Raw genomic sequence first — 21,648 nt, forward strand, 5'->3', positions numbered from 1 at the left:
AGAAAGAAAGAATCAGAACCAATTATATATAATAATTTCCCTCTGTGAGAAAAATGCCATCTTGAATCAAAACAACCCTCTGTGGGAGGAAGAAAAGGAGTTGTTCCCATTTAGCCAAGAAGGAAGTTGAGCATCAGATAGTAAAGTAACTTGCTCTAAGTCACTCAGTTAGCACCCAGCTAGAAAACATTATTAACTGTGATTATTTCCTGTAGATGGGATTACAAATGAATTTTTTCTACTTTGTGATGATCCCTTTCTATAACAAACAGAAATAATAAGGATGATATTTTTGAAATATTAAACTGATGTAAGTTTCATTTCCCATATGTTGTGTTATCCTGCCTAATCAACAGCATTCATTCAACATTTTGGGGAGACAGAGAAGTATTGCTCAGGTTTGATCTTCAAACCAGAATTCTAGCACATAGGAACAAGAAAAGATCTGAAAGCTAGGTCTGGTTGTTTGTTTTTTGAGGGGACAATACCTCAAAAGTGTATTTAATATCTTTCATATATCAAGAGAGTCAAATCTGGCCAACTTGATCAGAGCTTTACAAAATCCATAGAACAGGCAAGAAAGAAGATATGTATGGCATTCCCATCACATAGAGAGGAAAAGTAGAAAGCCCTTTGGCCACTGGGAAAAGAAGCTGGGAGAGGAGAGAGAGAGAAGTTATCAAGGAGAGTCCTCAATTCTGTCCCCCTGCCTCCCATATCTCCCACTGTCAAACTTTGGGTAAGGTTTGCAATAAAAATACTCCAGATGGTTTGAGGTCATGCCAAAAGCAAAGGGGAGACTTGAATTTCCTTTTCCATTTGGAACTTTGATAAAAGAATGCCTTGCAGGTACCTTGTGCCAACATATGATAGAGTGAAACTGAAAGGGGAGGGGAGAGGGGAGCAATGTTGCTGGGTCACATAAGGGCATCAGCGTCAGTAGGAGTCAAGTGGGAGCTTAGGAATCAGTGCGTCATCTTGCATTTCCCTTGACTAGAAAACACAAGCTACATCGGCCACAAAGGCATCAACAACAGCTGCAGAAAAGACAGAAGCAGACTCTCAGAGAGGAAGTGGCACAAATTACACATGGATCAGAGTTCAGTGGGAACCAGCAGAGAAAGCCCTTTCTTAGGATAGAAATCTTTCCTTCTACCAGGAGGTCATGTAAGTATCTCTGTGCCCAGATAGAGGTAAAGGATGAGGAAGACAGGGCAATCAAGAGGAATATGGCAGGGAGAGGAATCCTCCAAGATTGTCCATTTACCAACAAAATGGGGAAATAATCTGAAAGATACCAGTTATCTGAAAGATACTAGAAGAGACATTGACCTGTGATGGGAAATTTGACTTTTGTCCCCTCAACAGCAGAAACAATATTCAGCCAGTCACAGAAAAGTTAGAAAGCTATACTATTTTACATATCTTGAGTTTTAGTTTATCAGCTTTGGCCCTGCTGGGTGTTTTTCCTAAGAATATCTAACATGTTTTTCTGCACTTAAAGTGTGCCAGGCACTGTGTTAAATGCTTTACATGCGTATCATATTCCATACAATAATCCCAAGAGGCAGGTGCTATCATTATCCTTGAACTGCAGAAAAGCACATTGTGACTTAGAAAGGTTAAGTAAATTTGACCAACATTAGACAACAAATAAGTGACAGTGAAGATTTGAACCCAATGCCAGAACCCTCTCAATACAACCTGTGTACCACTATTACACTCACTCTTTGAATGTTTAAAGAAACAGAATAAATGACTAACCCAACCAGCAAGAGGCAGAACTGGGGTTTGAACCAAGGCAGTCTGCCTCAAGATACGCCAGTTTCTATTTCTTGAATAATTTTCAAACCATTTTAACAAATCTACTTATTGAAAATGTAAACCTTACTCTTGCTTGTATTACTATGGAAAACAGGGAATATACCAATTAGGGAATACATAGATTAGGGTAGTGGGAAATGAAATAAAAAGGTAACAGAATATATAGTAAGTTCAGCAAGGTTTTATGAATAGAAACTTGGTGAAAGAAAGACAAACTATAGGAAGGAGTAAAATTACTGGTAGCTGGACATTGGGAACAGTGAGAGGAACCTAACTATTATAATCTAGCAATGCAAGATTACCACTAACAACTGGCTCAGTGAATGGGTAGGAGCCCAAGAAAGAATGCTGAAAAATCCTTGTGGATTGTACATGCTCAGTTCTCATAAGACAACCACACTTCCTACTGGAAAGAAGCTTCTTATTTATTTTTTTTATTGAAATATAGTTGATTTACAATGTTGTGTTAACTTCTGCTGTACAGCAAAGTGATTTGGTTATACATATATATATACATTTTTTATATTCTTTTCCATTATGGTTTATCACAGGATATTGAATATATTAATAGTTCCTTGGGCAATACAGTAGGACCTTGTTGTTTATCCATTCTATATATAATAGTTTGCATCTGCTAATCCCAAACTCCCACTCCATCCCTTCCCCAACCCCTCCCCTCAGCAACAACAAGTCTATTGTCTATGTCTGTGAGTCTGTTTCTATTTCATAAAAGTTCATTTGTGTCATATTTTAGATTCCACATATAAGTGATATCATATGGTATTTGTCTTCTCTTTCTGACTTACTTTACTTAGTATAATAATCTCTAGTTCCATCCATGTTGCCGCAAACAGCGTTATTTCATTCATTTTTATGGCTGAGTAGTATTCCATTGTATATATGTACCACATCTGAAAGAAGCTTCTTAAAAAATGACACACATGCAGAGGAGTGCTGGACAGCCCATGTCTAAGTGTACAAGGATTCAACATACAAGGGTGGAAGGTATGGGAATGACAGACTGGACAACGTGATTTGGTGTGCATTATGGGGGGAAGATAGTTGTGCAAGACCTTTGTAGTTGTAGACTATTAGCTAAGGCACCTTGCACCTGCTTTCAACAGGGATGAATAACTAAAGAAATGTAATTTGCTGTTATGTAGGGAGGACGGAAGGGAGAAAGAAGATTTGTAAATGTTCGAAGTACAGTTAAAACTAATGGAAAACGCTCCAACATCCCAAATAATCAGCATGTGTTGATTCCTCTGTTTGTAAGGAGGAGATTTCCTGGGAGTTACTGTCTGAAATCTTTTCATTAGAACTTAGGTAATGTCTATACTTCAGAGACAACTCTAGTTGCTTAACTCAGTTCATTAAATCACAATATTGACAAGGCAAGTGTCTTGAGTGTCCAGGTCAGTTAACTGCCTTGTTTCAGAGCTAAAGGCTGCTCTCCTAACCTCAGAGTCAATGGTGAAGAGTCTGTATAGCATTGCCTTTCATATTTGGATTCACACTAGGCTGTAGGCTGCTTAAGCGCAGGGGATATTTTTTTCATCTCTGTGTCTCCTGAGCCTTGCAGAGCTATGGTGCAGGCACTTGATAAATGGGTGAGTAAAGAGCAGGCATGCAACCACCACTTGCCAATGAGCACAAACTGAGAGATTTTTTAATGTCTGTCAGCTGAAACCTGCACATAGCCATCCTTAACATAGTAGCTGCGCTACGTTCCTCCACATGCCGAGGTAGGAGAAATATACGGCTGACGTTTCTGATCCTTGCAAGTGTACAGGAAGGTCTGTAACAAAAACAGCAGGGCTGAATACTGCTTATGAGGGGTATTTGTTTTACCAGAGAGTGAAAAGATGGGGGGAAACAAAAGACTGAGATAAGTTCTCACCTCCCAGTGGTTGCCCTTTGGAAGGAGGACGGATTTCAGAAATTTGCAAACAGAAAATTAAATGTCATCAACGACTCTTTGAAAGGAAAACTGACTTATACCTCTACACCACAGGATTGACTACTTTCCAACAGTTTCTGAAAGTATGTTTCTTCTATCTTAATTTTAAAATTCAAGCATCATTTTTTGAATCTCTTTAAATGTGATCTTCCTATGCTAATGGTCTTATTTGGGCTCATCCGCCTTTTCGACTTGTGAGTTACTTTGAAAATTTCACTTCTCCTGTCACAAGGAATATTAAAAATATTCTTCCTCTTCACAAAAATTCTGTCATTGCAGTTTTAATTCATCCGAGCTAGAGTTCTGCCCTTTTTAGGCAACATGCTCAAAATTTGATTATCTTATCATGTGTTTTAAAACCTTACCAAAATCTGGGATGAGTTCCTTTTCTGTGCTGGGCTAACTTTGAAATTTGTTAAGCAATGAGATGGAAATTTCAGGACACCAATCAAAGGTCTCTGTTCACTCATTTCCAAGGCAGGACTAAGCAACATTAAATATTACTTCGCAATTTTCAGCCATCTGCCACAGTGTGACACCATCATCCCACCCCCACTGTAAGCTGGGAACTCACTTAGTACCAAGGGTTAGACATCCAAGTTCTGTGCACACAATAGGGCGAAGTTTCTGACTATTTTTGCTTAGGCCCTGGGGTAGAAATAAGTGGTCCTTGGTGAACCCAATCGTAACTCCAGAACCTCGCTTGAGGCAAGTTCAGTGGGCAGAGTCCCTCTCTGATCCTCTACTTAAACATTAAAACAGCAAGCAAGCATCATTTCTAGAGAGAGATTTCTCAAAAAAATTAGCAACTACTGTATATTCTCTTCTCTTGTTGTAATAAATATCATTTATTTCCCTGAAAGGGAGAATACTGTTCTTAACTGACTTAAAATTAACAAGTCATAATTTGATGACCCCTTTTTTGTTGCTGTTATGGTAAGGATAGAGGAAGAGGGTAGTGGGCTTCAGGCCCATAAAGGATGTTTAATAAATATCTCCGAAAACATTAGAGTGAATACTTTAACCACTGGGTCACTGGATTAATTACGACTCTCTCAGTTGTTAATGACAACAGTCTACCGCCAATCAGTTTAAGTAAGAAAGGGTATTATCACCTTAAGTGGGATACAAGGATGCAAAGTGAGAGCTGGATCCAACAATCACATTGTGTCACCGGAGCTCATCTCTCAACTTTGCTTCTGGTTATGGGCTGGTTTCCTTCTTCAGAGAAGCCCTTCACCATGCAGAAAGAAAGGCGGCTGCCCAAAGACGCAGAGGCACATCCTTCTAGCTCAGCAACTGCAACAGGAACAAAGGATTTTCCTCCCCTAACATCCAGGTACCTATTCCGGGCAGAAATCTGTATGGGCCATGTGCCTATCCCTAAACCAATCACTTGGCCCAGGGGACCCCTAGCCATGTGTCCACAACCCATGTGGTGGAAAGACAGGGCACCAGGCCTGACAGGTTGACAGAATGATAGCTCATCTGGTGGGATGAGGGGGGGACTAGTTGCCTGAGAAAGTTAGACTTGGCAGATATATGGCTACTACAGTCAAACGTTTTAAAGTGACAAATTCTATTCTTTTCTTTAAAATCAAAAAAAAACAACTATGGTTTATTTACCATCAGTAACAGGTGTGTGTGTGTGTTTCTACTGTCATGGAAGTGGATTACTTAAGAAACGTGTAGGGACTTCCCTGGTGGTGCAGTGGTTAAGAATCCTCCTGCCAATGCAGGGGACATGGGTTTGAGCCCTGGTCCGGGAAGATCTCACATGCCACAGAGCAACTAAACCTGTGCACCACAACTACTGAGCCTGTGCTCTGGAGCCCGCAAGCCACAACTACTGAAGCCCATGTGCCACAACTACTGAAGCCCACACGCCTAGAGCCCGTGCTCCACAACAAGAGAAGCCACCGCAATGAGAAGCCCACGCACCGCAACAAAGAGTGGCCCCCACTCACCGCAACTAGAGAAAGCCCGTGCGCAGCAATGAAGACCCAACGCAGCCAAAAATAAATAAATAAATTTATTAAAAAAAATAAAAGAAGCGTGTACTTCTGATAAGGGGCTAATACCAAAATACATAAAGAACTCATACAACTCAACAGCAAAAAGAAAAAAGAAAAGAAAAAGAAAAAAAAGAAACAACCTGGTTAGAAAATGGGCAGAGAATCTGAATAGACATTTCCCCAAAGACAATTCAGAGATGGCCTACAGGTGCTGAACAGCACTAATGATCAGGAAAATGCAAATGAAAACCACCATAAGATACCACCTCACACCTATTAGAATAGCTATTATCAAGAAGACAAGAAATAACAAGCATTGGCAAGGATGTGAAGAAAAGGGAACACTTGTGCACTGTTGGTGGGAATGTAACTGGAGGTTCCTCAAAAAATTAAAAATGGGGAATTCCCTGGCAGTCCAGTGGTTAGGACTCTGCTCTTTCACTGTCGAGGCCATGGGCTCAATCCCTGGTAGGGGAACTAAGATCCCACAAGCCGTGCAACGTGGCCAAAAAAAAAAAAAATTAAAAATAGAACTACAGGGACTTCCCTGGTGGTCCAGCTGTTAAGACTCTGTACTTCCACTGCAGGGGGCCTGGGTTCGATCCCTGTTCAATCCCTGGTCAGGGAACTAAGATCCCACATGCCGCATGGTGTGGCCAAAAAAAAAAAAACCAGTAGAACTACCATATCATCCAGCAATTCCACTTCTGGGTATTTATCCAAAGAAAACAAAAACACTAATTCGAGGAGATGTATGGACCTCTATGTTCACTGCAGCATTATTTACAATAGCCAAGACATGGAAACAACCTAAGTGTCCACCAACAAATGAATGGATAAAGAAGATGTGGTATATATATATAATGGAATATTTTTCAGCCATAAAAAAGAATGAAATCTTGCCATTTGTGACAATATAGATGGACCTTGAGGGTATTATGCTAAGTGAAATAAGTGAGACAGAGAAAGACAAATACTGTATGAGCTCACTTATATGTATAATCCAAAAGCAAAACAAGAAAAAAAAAAAAAACCTGAGCTCATTTATAGATACAGAGAGCAGATTGGTAGTTGCCAGAAGTGGGGGGAGGGGGGAGGGTTGGGAAAAATGGGTGAAGGGGGTCAAAAGGTGCAAACTTCCAGTTATACAGTAAATAAGTCATGGGGGTATAATGCATACCACAGTGACTATAGTTAATAGTAATACTATTGATATATTTCATATTTGAAAGTTGCTAAGAGAATAGATCTTAAAATTTCTCATCATAAGAAAAAAAATTTTGTAACTGTATCGGCACAGATGTTAACTAGACTTATTGCAGTGATCATTTTGCCATATATACAAATATCAAATCATTATACTGCACACCTAAAACTAATACAATGTTATATGTCAAATATAACACAATTTAAAAATCAATTTAAAAAAGAAAGAAAGAAATGCCATTTCTCTGGTCCCACTCCAGACACTGGGGATGGAGCCCAGCAATCTGTACTGGAACAAGCCTTCCAGGTGATTCTGACCTATGCTAACGTTTGAGAACCACTGGCCTAGTTGCCTTTCCCATTTGAGTGAAAAGATTTTTTTTCAGTCTTTGGTAGTTAAGATCAGGGATTGCAAAATGTTTCCATAAAAGGCTAAATAGTTAACATTTTAGGTTTTGTGGGCCAAGAGGCAAAATCAAGGTTATGTAGGTATTTATGTAATCCCCTAAAACAAAACAATTCAAAAATATAAAAAACATTCCTGGCTGGTGGGCTGTACCAGAGCAAGTGGTGGGCCTGGTTGAGAGCTTTGGGTCAGGCAGACTTATAAAAAATATTTCTTTAAAAAAAGAAGAGAAACATGTACTTCTAGATGCAGAAAAAACATTCACATTCAGTGGAAAAAATAAGGACTTTATCACCCTGAATTTTTTCTCAGTGAAAGATAAACACATCACCCAGAAACTGACCTGAGGGCAGCAAACAATGCAGTCATCCTCACCCTCCTTGGCCGGAACTTCAGATCATTTCCTATCAGTGTTTTCATTCACAGGGTCAAAAAGCCATTGAGGACTTCCCTGGTGGCACAGTGGTTAAGAATCCGCCTGCCAATGCAGGGGACACGGGTTCGAGCCCTGGTCTGGGAAGATCCCATGTGTCACGGAGCAACTAAGCCCGTGTGCCACAACTATTGAGCCTGCGTTCTAGAGCCCGCGAGCCGCAACTACTGAGCCCGTGTGCTGCAACTACTGAAGCCCGGGTGCCTAGAGCCCGTGCTCCACAACAAGAGAGGCCACCGCAATGAGAAGCCCGTGCACCACAACGAAGAGTAGTCCCCACTTGCCGCAACTAGAGAAAGCCCGCACACAGCAACGAAGACTCAACACAGCCAAAAATAAATAAATTAAAAAAAAAAAAAATGAACTTCTCATCCCTACCCCTCAGTCCCAATGCTCTTCCTCCAATGTTCATTATCTCAGGAAATGATATCACCATCCTGCCCATTTCTCGACTATGAAATCTGGGAGTCATCCTTGATACCTCCCTCTCCTTCAGAATCTCCTTTCACATTTAAACAATCACAAAATCCTATTCTACCTCCTAAATGTCTCAAAACTGTCCACTTCTCTAAATGTCCACTAATCCAAGCCACCATCATTCTTTCCTTGACTACTGCAGTAGCCACCTAACTATCCTACCATTCTTGTTCCCTCCCTCCACCAATCCATTCAAATCCAATTATATCAATCTCTGCCTTTTAAAATTTTCAAAGGCAATGAAGTCCAGAGACTCTCAAAGGGATATGTTGGGACTAACTGCCCCAGAGTCCTACAGAAGAGCTCCTTAAAACCATTGGCTCTTGAGTTGCACCAAACCCAAAGAATCAAAATCTCTAGGGATAGGCCCAAGACACTGAATTCTTAATCCCAAATCCTCACTAAAGTTTACAGGACCTCCATAATCTGACTTCTTGAGATCCCGGGCTAAGGCAGGCACTTTATTCACTATCCACCCTGTACTTCCCCCGGAGTTGTACTCACTCAGGGCATTGATTCCTACGTGTTAAACTGATTCCCTGCCAGAGAGTAAGATCCAGGAGGGAAAGAACCGCAGCCGCCGTGTTTACCGTTTATACCTAGTGTGCAGACAGCGGGGGGCACACACCTGCTGTTTAATATTCATTGCCACTCAAAATCAAAGAGAATTTAATGTAAAGGACTTTCTCTTTAGCATGGTTAGTTGAACATGCCTGAAAACATCTTCATTTGTTGATATAGTTCACAGGCCAAGAAAAGAAAGGGCTCAGATAACAATGACTGGAGTAATTAATTAGTGGCCTAAAGGAGAGAGTATAATCTTCAAAATCAAAGTAATTATTTGGAGGCTGACAACAAGCTCTTCTTCTGTCTCCAATGAGATCAAACGAACAGACATAAGCTTTGGACTATGTTCAAAGACTTTCTGATCCTAAGTACTGTAATGGCACATAGGGAAAGACACCTCCCCCCTCCATTTCCCTTTAGAAAACTTGTAATTATAAATTCTTTCTCTGTCCTTTTGAGAGGTATGTCAATCTTTTTAAAAGCTAAATAAGCTTCTTGCCAGTTTTACAACTCCGGAAGGTCTTTCTCAAGGACCCAGGAGCCACCTCTTTGAAATGTAAACATCAAGGGAAAGAACAGCCCAGTCTCCCAGTCTCCATGAGAGTTTAACTTAGTCCTCTGGCTCCAAATTCTAACTACCTACTGTCATAGAGAGAAGAGAAGCTTCATTATTCTTCCAGATGAAGACAGTTAACAAACACAGATGGTCACCCCAATTACCAAGTGAATCTATGAGGGACTATTCGTGACGAATGGTGCTGTCACGTCCTCTTACCTGAGGACTGGTTACCATTTATCTTGAGAACATGGTGTAGAGGTACGTTTTATCTGCCTGGCTATATGAGAGGGTGAGATTTCCTTCTGCCTTTACATTCTCTTTAGCTGACTGCCTGTGATGTGCATCTGTTCTGCTCAAACCCTCATTCAATAATAAAACTGTTTCGTCTTCAACCTTTATGGAGCAGTTTCCTGCGGTGGCAAGAGATGCTGTTTTCAATTCTATTTCCCCAACAGCACCGATCACCAGCAAGACTGACCAAATGAAAGGTGGGGAATTTGTGTCCAAGAAGTTGTTTACCAGCAGAGAAAGCAAGCCAAAGCTGCTTGAACATTTCATCAGATCCTATGCACCTGGAGGGCCCTGCACAGCTGAGTTTGGGTGAGATATCCTGCCCTTAGAAACCAGTCTTTTCGGGCTTCCCTGGTGGCGCAGTGGGTGAGAATCCACCTGCCAACGCAGGAGACACGGGTTCGAGCCCTGGGCCGGGAAGATCCCACATGCCACGGAGCAACTAAGCCCATGCACCACAACTACTGAGCCTGCGCTCTAGAGCCTACAAGCCACAGCGACTGAGCCCACATGCCACAACTACTGAAGCCCGCGTGCCTAGAGCCCATGCTCCGCAACAAGAGAAGCCACCGCGATGAGAAGCCCGCGCACCGCAACGAAGAGCAGCCCCCGCTCGCCGCAGCTAGAGAAAGCCTGCGCGCAGCAACGAAGACCCAACACAGCCATAAATAAATAAATAAAATTTTTTTTAAAAAACCAGTCTTTTCCACTTGTACGATACTTGCCCACTGTACTCCTGTCTCCACTGACTTCTCCCTCTTGGTCTCAGTATACTTTTTTTTTTTTTTTAACTTGGGCATATTGGCAATAGAAAGCTCAGGCAGGGCACACTCAGACCCAGACCCACAGAGGGGCAGATATGCAGCCTGAGGGACTTAGCGAAGAAGGATTTATAAACATAAATGAGGAAGTGGTTATGATGAAAAGGATGAGACATCCCAGAGGGAGTAATACCCGCAAAAACTTCACATTAAATGGACTCTCGGAAATATTTCACGACACTGAAAGAGGAAAAGCTAAAATGTTGGAGGCTGATTTACAAACACAGATGAGAAGGCAAGCACTGCTCAAACTAATCTTGGTATGTTACAGTGAAACAAACACTTTCATCTTTAATGTTTTTAATGTTTTAAATTACAATGTACTATAAATATTAGTTTTACTAATTTTTTTCATTTCCCAATACATTAATAAACAACAGTTAGAGCTAGTTAAAATACAGAATGTTTTGACGAAAACGTTAAAGGTCACATCTTAATCTTTCTCACTGATTTTCAAGATTGTTTTGCATGGTTTTAGTGCATGGGGTCTTACACTATCATGCAAACCAAGGACCAGCTGTATTTCTTATTCCTCATTAAACAAATTAATACAAGTGCCTAAAACAGTGTCTGTCACACAGTAAGTGCTCAATAAACGTCACCTATTACTTCAAAGACGTTACATACTGTTTATCACTTTTAATGTAAAACTTTATTTTTTTAATGTCTATACTTCTTGCTCCTATTTCTCTCCTTCCATTCTCTCTTGAAACCATTCCAATCAAGCTTTTGTCCACACTCCTCCACCAAAACTGCTCTCCTCAAAGTCACCAATCACTGCTGAAGGGCTAAATCCAACAGTAGCTGTAAATCTTACTTAATATACTAGACAGCAGAATTTAATTCAGTTAATCACAAACTAGTTTGGTTTCTAAAGACACTTTCCTGGTTTCCTCCTACCATGTAGGCTGACCCTTTTCAATTTCCTTTGCTAGTGTTTTCTCTCCCTCTCTCTCCCTCTCTCTCACACACACACACACACACACACACACTCCTTAACAAAGTCATCAGCATATTCTGTCAGCCTGGTACCTTCTAGTCATTAGAATTATCCCTATTTTATAGATGAAGAAACTGAGCCACAGAAAATTATGCACTTGTCCAAAGTCATGCAATTAATTAGTTGCAGAAATGGGATTTGTACCCAGGTAGACCAGCTTTAAGAGTTTTTAAATGGGAAATTTCCTCAATTCTAGACATCAAGGTTTCCCAAAAAACTGAGGTCTAATTTCAAGAGTGCTTTCGATAAAGACGAAAATAATCATTTTCTAACAGTTTCATCCAACTAGACAATTCAGAAAGGAAATGTACACCTAACACAAAACAAAGCTTTGTAAACCAAAACATAGCTCTAACAGTCTGTAACGAAATTTCCCTTTCAGTTTTCTAACCTTTGTGTTTGTATATACAATTTTTAAAAATTGGAATACTTTTTTGTTTTTTAAATTTGTTTTTTTTTTAATTCAAATGTATCATAATGTCTTACCCACTGTAATAGAGTGCCCTCAATAAAATTAAACTTCAATTTTTTAGGGAACCTTAAGGACTAGGAATAAGAAAATCTGCCATTTTAAAACTGTAAGAACTTTTTCCATTTCTCCAGAAATAGAGGATTACTTCACTTTTAACACACTGACTGTTTTGACAAAAACACTCTTTGGTTTTGCAAAGATGGGGCAAAGACCCTATTCTGGAAAAGGAAATATTGAGAAAATGAAAAGCTAAGATTGCTCAGTAAGGAGGCAAGAAAACTAGAAACACTTGATCTAATCTAATCTGATTTAATCACTGTCCCATTATTTCTGGGTGTCCCTAGATGAGATTAGCATTGGAATTGGCAGCCTGAGTAAAGCAAGTTGCCCTCTCCAATGTGGGCAGGCATCATCCAATCCATTGAGGACGTGAATAAAATGAAAAGTCATAGGAAGATACACTTGGCTCTCTGCCTGACTGTTGAGCTGGGACATTGGTCTTCTCTGCACTCAGAACTTACTGGGACTTACATCATCTCTTCCCTACAAGTGGTTCTTGGGCCTACAAACTGATTGGGACTTAACAACACTGGCTCCCTGGTTCTCAAGCCTGTGGGTCTGGACTGGATCTACACCACAGGCTTTCCTGGGTCTCCAGCTTTCACTCACAGGATTTCTCATTCTCCATAATTGCTTGAGCCAGTTCCTTATATCAATCTCAATCTCTCATATATATCATCAATAAAAGATTTGAACAGACATTTCATAAAAGAAGATACATGGATCATAAATAAGCACAGGGAAAGATATTCAATATCATTAATTACTTACATTAGAGAATACAAGATACCACTACTGCTATGCTCTGAATGTTTGTGTCTCCTCAATATTCATATATTGAAATCCTAACCCCCAGGTGATGGTATTAGAAGGTAGGGCCTTTGGGAGATGCTCAGGTCATGAGGGTAAAGTTTTCATGAATGGGAATAGGGCTCTGAGACCCCAGAGAACTCCCTCGTCCCTTCCACCAGGTGAAATTACAGTGAAAATACCGTCATCTATGAACCAGGAAGCAAGTCCTCACTGGAACCCAACCTTGCTGGAGACTTGATCTTAGACTTTCCAGCCTCCAGAACTGTGAGAAGTAAGTTTCTTTTGTTTATAGGCTACCCCGTCTATGGTATTTTGTATAGCAGCCCAAACACACCTATTAGAATGTCTAAAATTATAAAGACTCACCATAACAAATACTGGAGAGGATGTGGAGCAACTGGAACTCTCTTACACAACTGGTGCGAATGTGATATGGAACAATAACTTTGAAAAACAGCTTGGCAGTTTCTTGAAATATTAAACATATCCTTACCATATGATCCAGCCATTTCACTCCCAGATATTTACCCAAGAGAAACAAAAGCATCTGTCCATACAAAGACTTGTTCATGAATGTTTATAGCAACTTTATTTGTAATAGCCAAAAACTGGAAACAACCAAATGTCCATCAAAAGGTGAATGGGATAAACAAATTGTATTATATCCACACAATGGAATACCATCTATCAGTAAAAAGAATGAACTTCATGTCATGCAATGACATGAATAAGTCACGAAATAAACATCCTGAGTGAAAGAAAACACAACCCCAAAAAAAGTATATATTGTATGAGTTCACTTACATAAAACTCCAGAATATGCAAACTAATCTATAGTAACAGAAAGCAGATCAAAGGGAGACAAGGATTGGAGGAAGGACCAGAAAGTGAGTGGAAGGAAGGATTACACATTATAAAGGAAGGAGAAAACTTGGAGTGATAGACATGTTCATTATCTTGATTGTGATAAAGATTTCACAGGTATAGACATATATCAAAATTTATGAAATTATATGCTTTAAATTTGTGCAGTTTACTGTATGTCAATTATACTTCAATAAGGCTGTTTACAAAAAAAAAAAAACCCTACTACTATATTTCAATTACTTCCTACATGTCCAGCAGTTTTTGCTTTATATATTTCAGGGTCATATTATTTAGTGTTCAGAGTTTCATGACTAAAATATTTTCACTGGGAATTATACCTTTCCTTTAAAAAAAAATTATCCTCTCTATAAATCATCTTACTTTAAATTTTATTTAGGCTAGTACTAATATAATTGCTCCTCTCTTTAATGCTTGCATTTATCTCCCTTTGGCCTGGTCTCTCCATTAGATAGATGACATTGGGCAAGTTACTTATCTGCCTTAACGGTTGCCATGAGGGTTAAATGAGTTAACATTTGTTAAATTATTTAAAATTTTCCAGCATTTTTCAATCTTGGCACTATCGACATTTTGGTCCTGATAATTTTCTGCTGTGAGGGCTTGTCCTGTGCATTTTAGCATGTTGGGCAGAATCCTTGGTGTCTACCACTAGATGCTAGTAGCAGCCTCTTCCCAGCTGTGACAACCAAAAATATCTCAGGAGATTTCCAAATGTCCCCTGGGGGACAAAATCACCCCCAGCTGAGAACCACTAATTTAAAACAATGCCTGGAATATAATAAAGGCTATGTAAGTATTTGTTACATAATTGTCCTGTGGCTTTGGCTGTGGCCTTCCTCCTTTCTAAGGCCACGGGCCACTACACTATGGAAAAGCCCAGCTGTATCAATAAGCAGCCCATTGCCCACATACTGCTATGTTGATGTTGCCACGTTTATCCTGGGGCCCCTTGGTTTAACTGCTTTACATGCTGTTGATTCACATCACAGTGTTTACTTTTTGTCCCACAGCCCTCACCTCTAGCTCTCACCCCTCTAAATGAGGGCTCTCAGTAGGGTTCTCCCATAATCTCCCTTCATTTCATGTGGTACTGATGATTTTTTAAAAAACAATATTGCAGGCCAGTTCTAATGTTTTCTTGCAACATAGTTCCTCCTGTATTACAGTAGATGGTCTCTAGTATCGGGGCATGTGGCTTTCTTCCCTACTTCCAGGGCTCTCTCGGATTTCTCCTCTTTTGGGGTCATCTTAAGTCAGTTTTGGGAATGTGGGGAAGCCTGTGGCAGAGTTTACATATTTCCTAGACCTCTATCCTACATAGATCTCCCCCCAAAAAAAAAAAAAAAAAGCCTCTTTTTTATTTTCCAAAGAGAAAAGATTTAGCTTTTCTCAGTCAAAAATGTGGAACAGATTGGATTTTAGTAGAAAAACAATGTGCTTAGAAACTCTTGGTAGGAATTAAACATGTTTAAAAAAAATCCTGCAGTTTTCTTTTATAACAATATAAAAATACTAGCAGTTCACAGATTTATTAATAAGTTAAATTTCTGAAGCTCTGACCTTTGCCAAATGTCAATGTTATTCTTTCACTATAGATAGCAGAGATGTTTTCCCTGGGATTGTTTGATAAAGTGTGCACAGTGTATTTATGAAGTCACCTGAGATAAAATTTTGTCAAGGAGTCAGAAGGTCATATTTTCTTGACATGCTTAAATTTGAGGTCACTACTGTATCATAAGGAAGATTATATTTCAGTTATCTATTATCTGGAAGCTGTCTGAATAGATGTCATATTCACTGACTTACAGAATTGGAGAGGATCAGTGCTCACATTCTTTAACCTTCAACTCAATTCTGCAATCTGGGCTACATTATCTCTGCCAAATGATCATCTTCTCCCTGCAATAAAAGACTAAACTGCTCTACATGAAATAAGCTGAAAAATGTGGGGATATTTTTTCCTGAAGAAGAGGAAGAAAAGAAAGGTAAAAAGAATAAGTTGAAATTAAAAAGCAAATAGCAAATGGGTGGGGGGGATTGCAACAAGGGATGATATCATCCTAAATACATAAATAGGTTTCTAAAATTAACTAAAAGAAAAACATTGCTTCTACAATACAAAATTACATGAACAATTCACACAGAATGACAATTGGACAATGTAGGGATAAAAAAGTTAAACCTTAATTATAAAGAATAAAATATAAGTGAAAAATATATAAAGAATAAAATATAAGTGAAAGATATATATAATTCAAATTGCCAAAAATTATTTTTGGAAGATATTATTCAATACCACTCACCAAGGGACAAGGAAATGGGCACTCCCATACATTGCTGAAGGTAGTCTAAATTGACACTAAACAATACGTTAAAACACAAAATACCATAGTCTATTCTGTAATATCATTATGGTTACGGTACTAAGAAACCTCAGCTTAACAAAAATAGAGATATTAAAATCAAGGCTATAATGGGGAAAGAGGGGAATGGACTAGAGAGTTTCAGAACTGCAATACCAAAATTACTTTTCACTGCATGAAACTTCAAAAGATATTTTTATTCACCCAAGTACAATTTGTTATTTCAAGCTACAAATAAATTTATTCAATAAATGTCAAAAAATAAAATAAAAACTACCTTCATAGACTGTTTTCTATAATGCAGCACTGAGAGATTGAACAATCCAATGTACCCAAAAACTATAGTCTACTAAATAATATGTTTTAAAGAGAACATTATGAGCGAATTTTAAAAAGACTTTAAGCTAGATAAAAGCACTACATGAAAAATTTGTGAGATGCAGCTACAGCTATATTTAGAAGGAAACATTTTGATATTAATAACTAATAAAGCAATAATAAATAAAAAATGTAGAGTACTTTCTATATGTGATGCATTTGCTAAAGTTTTCCTATTTAACTTTCTAACTGTATTTTTATTGTAAAATATATACTGGTGAAAATAAAACATACATATTTTAGAAAGCAAACACCTAGGCAAAAAACACATCTTATAGAAAGAAAATATTGCCAAAACCTTAGAAGCTTCCTGTGTGCCCCTCTTCCAATCACATCCTCTCCCTCCCCTGTGAAAGTAGCCCACTGTCTTGATACCGACTTCATAGTTGTTCCACATATGAATATATTACACTGCTTAATTTTGGCTGTTCCTTTAACTTTACCTAAATGGAATCATATTGTATGTATTCTTTTGTAGCCTGATTATTTTGCTCATCACTGTCTTTCAGCCCATCCATATTGCTGCATGTAGCTACAGATCTTATATTCACTGCAGTATCATATAAACACACTGCAATTAATTATACAGTCTACTGATGATAAATATTTGGATCGTTTCCACTTTAGGGCTTTTATGAACACCACTTATACTTGTCTTCTGGTGCATACGTGCAAGATTTTCTCTAGGTTAAAAATCTAGAAGTAGAACCACTGGATTTTAGGATTTGCACATATTTAAATTTACTAAGTAATGCCAAATTAGTCTCCAAAGTAGTTGAACCAATTTACATTCTCATCAGTAGTGCTTGAGAGTTCCTATTGCACCATATTCTTTTTTTCCCAGTTTTATTTATTTAAAATGCATTTTTGGGACTTCCCTGGTGGTCCAGTGGTTAAGACTCCATGCTTCCACTGCAGGTGGCACGGGTTCAATCCCTGGTCCAGGAAGTTCCGAATGCCATGTGGTGCAGCCAAAAAATAAAATTAAATTTTAAAAAATAATAAAATGCATTTTTATTGGGGTAACATTGGTTTATAACATTATATGTTTCATGTATACATCCTTACAGCTGCACCACATTCTTAATCCCAGGTATTATCAGACTTTATAATACTACCAGCTGCACCACATTCTTAATCCCAGGTATTATCAGACTTTATAATACTACCAATCTCATAGGAATGTTTTTTATTGTACTTTAAATTTGAATTTCCTAATTAATAAGGAAGTTGAACATATTATCATGTTTATTGACATTCAGATTTCCTCTTTTGTGAAGTACCTTTTCTCATGTTTTTCTCATTTTTCTATTAGATTCTTTCATTTTTGTTTATTTGGTAGGAATTCTCTATATATACTGGATATCAGTTTTTGTCAATTATATGATTTGTAATTATCTTCACCCAGTTTGCGACTTGTGTCTTTACTGTCTTTATGGTAGCTTTCACGAAAAGAAATTCATTTTAACAATCTTTTCTTTTATGCTATGTGTATGTGTGTTTCTGCACACAAACACACATGACTGCACTTTATTTTATTTTGCTTTTAGCATGCATGCGTGAGGGTAGTCTTATTTAAGAAATTCTTCCTTATGTGGAAAATACAAAGATATTTTTTCTGGAATTCATTTGTGTATGGTATAAAGTAGGGGTCCTGTTCCATTTATTAGAATATAGGCACCCAATTGTCCCATTAATATTTATTGAAGGAAAAAAACTATCCTTTCAAACTGATTTGAAAACCATCTTGTTATATACCAAGGGTCTTTTAAAGTGTGGTTCTGCTCCTGGATTCTCTATTCTGCTCTTTTGGTCTATTTGTCTATCCCTGCAACAATACCACACTCAACTAAATTCAGTAGCTTTATCAGTCATTATATCTAAGAGGGCTAACTCCCCACCTTATCATTCTTCTTCAAGAGTGGGCCAGTACTTAGGCCTTTGAACCTCAGCATAAATTTGAGAATCATTTTATCAAAGGTCTACAAAATAATAAGGTTGGGAGGCTTCCCTGGTGGCGCAGTGGTTAAGAATCCTCCTGCCAATGCAGGAGACACGGGTTCGAGCCCTGGTCCGGGAAGATCTCACATGCCGCGGAGCAACTAAGCCCACGTGCCACAACTACTGAGCCTGCGCTCTAGAGCCTGCGAGCCACCACTGAGCCCACGTGCCACAACTACTGAAGCCCGCGCGCCTAGAGCCCATGCTCCACAACAAGAGAAGCCACTGCAATGAGAAGCCCACGCACCACAACGAAGAGCAGCCCCCCGTTACCGTCAACTAGAGAAAGCCCATGCGCAGCAACAAAGACCCAACACAGCCAAAAATAAATAAATAAATAAAAATTAAATTAAATTAAAGTTTAAGAAAATAAATAAAATAAAATTCTATTACTATTGGCCTTGAACTAGCAATTTTGGTAGTAATTCACTGCCACTAAGAATAAGCAAAAGAAGAATAAAAAATTAAATTTAATTTATAAAAACCTAAGTGGCCAGCCATTCAAATAAACAGTAATGTGTTCCTATGAGTTACTCAACAGCTATTTTCCTATTAGGCTCTATGTTATATACAAAACGCTATCACTTTGTAACAAAGAGAGGTCCATGTAATAAGACTTTCACACTGTAATCCCTAATCAATTCATCATGTTATATCCATTTCGCTTTATGAAAACATATATGTATCATGAGTAACCTTCTAGCCTTCTGGGGTCATATTTTCCTTAAGATCTAATGAAAGGAAATCAAGCCCCTTCTTTTATGATAGGTAATTCAAGTCCCTCCTGTACGTTTGAGGATTCCCGTGAGGGACTTCTATGTTTTGGTTGTCACGTGTCACCTTTCACTGGTGACTGCTGTTCTACAGCTGCTCTCTGAGAACCACCGACCAGCTTATTGCTACAGCTTTACCTGCTCACTTCTCTCAATTTTCCTTTGCTAATTAATGTTCATGCCAGACAGTAGGCATTTAACAAATTTCACGGAAAGTATAAATTACAACACACAAAAAGAAAACCTAAAATTATAGATTCATCATCAGAGCTCCTTCAGTTCATCAGCCAAGGGAGCTCCCTTTGGCCATTTTTTTTTCCTTTACATTCTCCTGGAATATCTATTCAGCTGAGTCCTTTCTTTTGTCTTCTACTCTTTACCAGACCCAAGGAGACTACCAGGAAAAAAAAAATTATTTGACTTCAAAATAATTCTCTGAATTCCACCCCCTTCTCCAGAAGGTACAGCTTCATCCTCTCCCTCCTGGAATGTGGGCTGCACTCAGCAACTATCTTCAAAGAATTTTGAGTATGGAAAGGGCAAGAGTAAAAAATCAAACCTAAGTCTCATGCACCCACTAGATACAAATGCAAAATTAAATGGGAAATACAGATGGGGAAGCATACACTTGCTATATGATATTAAGAAATCACTGTTGAAATTTTTAGGTAATCATATCATGGTTATTGTTTTAATTTTTTTAATAGATACAAATGCAAATTAAATGGGAAATACAGATGGGGAAGCATACACTTGCTATATGATATTAAGAATCACTGTTGAAATTTTTAGGTATAGTAATCATATCATGGTTATTGTTTTAATTTTTTTAATAGATACAAATGCAAATTAAATGGGAAATACAGATGGGGAAGCATATACTTGCTATATGATATTAAGAAATCACTGTTGAAATTTTTAGATATAGTAATCATATCATAGTTATTGTTTTAATTTTTTTCAGAGTCCTTACAGAGCTACATACTGAAATATTTACAAAAGAAATGACATGCTGTTTGGGGACTACTACAGAATAATCTGTGAGGGAAGAGAACAGATGGGGGTACAGATGACATTAAGAGTAGAGCAAACTGTTCAAGCTGGATGAAAGTCTATGGGGGTTCATTATACTACTCTTTTAACTTGTACTATGTCTTAAATTTTCTTTAAAAAATTTAAATAAATTTCTGCTGAGATGTACCCTCCCTCAATGAGAATCATTTACATGATTAAACAGATTACTTTGTATCTCCATTTGACTTATTTGCATTCTGATTGCTTTTCTCACATTATTAAAAAATACAAGAATATTATAATTGTAAAACCAAGAAGCATTTTGATGATCTTACTAAAGCCGAAGTCTGTTCAAAGATGATTTGCTGTCACCTTTGACACAATCTGCTACCAACTTTAAATATTTATGGCAGGAGAAGTACATTTCAAAGTCTGCCTCACTGAGCAGCCTGCTACATATATAAACACAAAGGAAAAAAGGGCAGGCATCAATATACCAGTGGCGGTCTTCTCTTTACAGTGTGGTTATTTTCTACAATATTCACTTGTTATTTTATAATCAGAAAAAAAACTGACATACAAAACAAACAAACAAAAAATACATACAAAACGAAAAAGCAAGATTGCGCAAAACAAGATAATGAGAAAGGAAGCCTAGAGGAAGCAAATCAGTGACCCAAAAATTACACAGAAATCCAGTGCAATTCTAGAAAGATCTAAAAAGTGTTCTTCGTTGTGAAGCAAAGATATTTCATGATCAAGCCTCAACTGAACCCCTACAGAATATTCCTCGAGACTTTCTTGAGCCTATTCTAAATTTACTGAGTAGGCTTCTGATTACAGACTCATTTTCCCAGTGCCCTGATGCTGGAGAAAGGGCTGCCCCATACAGCACCCGTTAACATGGTATTTTAGTCATTAGAAAAGGAAACCCCCATGAAAACTGACCAGCATTCAGAATTACACATCAGTTCCTAGTGCGTTTGTTGGGAATAAGTTCCTCCTTAAGGGACTGGTATAATGCTGATATACTGATGAAATCGAATTTCTGGGCCCGGAACACGGAACCTAAAGCTTGGGCACCCTACTGAGATCCTGCTCCAGAGTCTCTGAGTTGATCAGTTGACCATCATCCCCAGTGATATCCACCTTTCACTCATGATCACTCCTTTAGTCTGCAATAAGGATTTGCTGTAAAAATCTTACACTCATTCACTCATTCACTCAGCACTTACTAGGGCCCTATTAAGAAGAGCCTAGAATGTCCCTTCTCCCTTAGCTCACTAAGCTCCATCGAAGTTGACTTTCAAAGACAGTTCCAAGAATA

The 21,648-nt window shown here is 38.4% G+C and overlaps 1 long non-coding RNA gene across 1 annotated transcript; it reads left to right on the forward strand.

The window, feature by feature from the left end:
- Window positions 1–976: 976 nt before the first annotated feature.
- On the forward strand, window positions 977–20,538 carry LOC132370400 (uncharacterized). Its single transcript, XR_009504561.1, has 3 exons — window positions 977–1,167; window positions 15,601–15,777; window positions 20,272–20,538. It is a non-coding gene; the product is annotated as an uncharacterized LOC132370400 (long non-coding RNA).
- Window positions 20,539–21,648: the final 1,110 nt, after the last annotated feature.

Source organism: Balaenoptera ricei, chromosome 8 (genome assembly GCF_028023285.1).
Source record: "Balaenoptera ricei isolate mBalRic1 chromosome 8, mBalRic1.hap2, whole genome shotgun sequence".
NCBI lineage: Eukaryota > Metazoa > Chordata > Mammalia > Artiodactyla > Balaenopteridae > Balaenoptera > Balaenoptera ricei.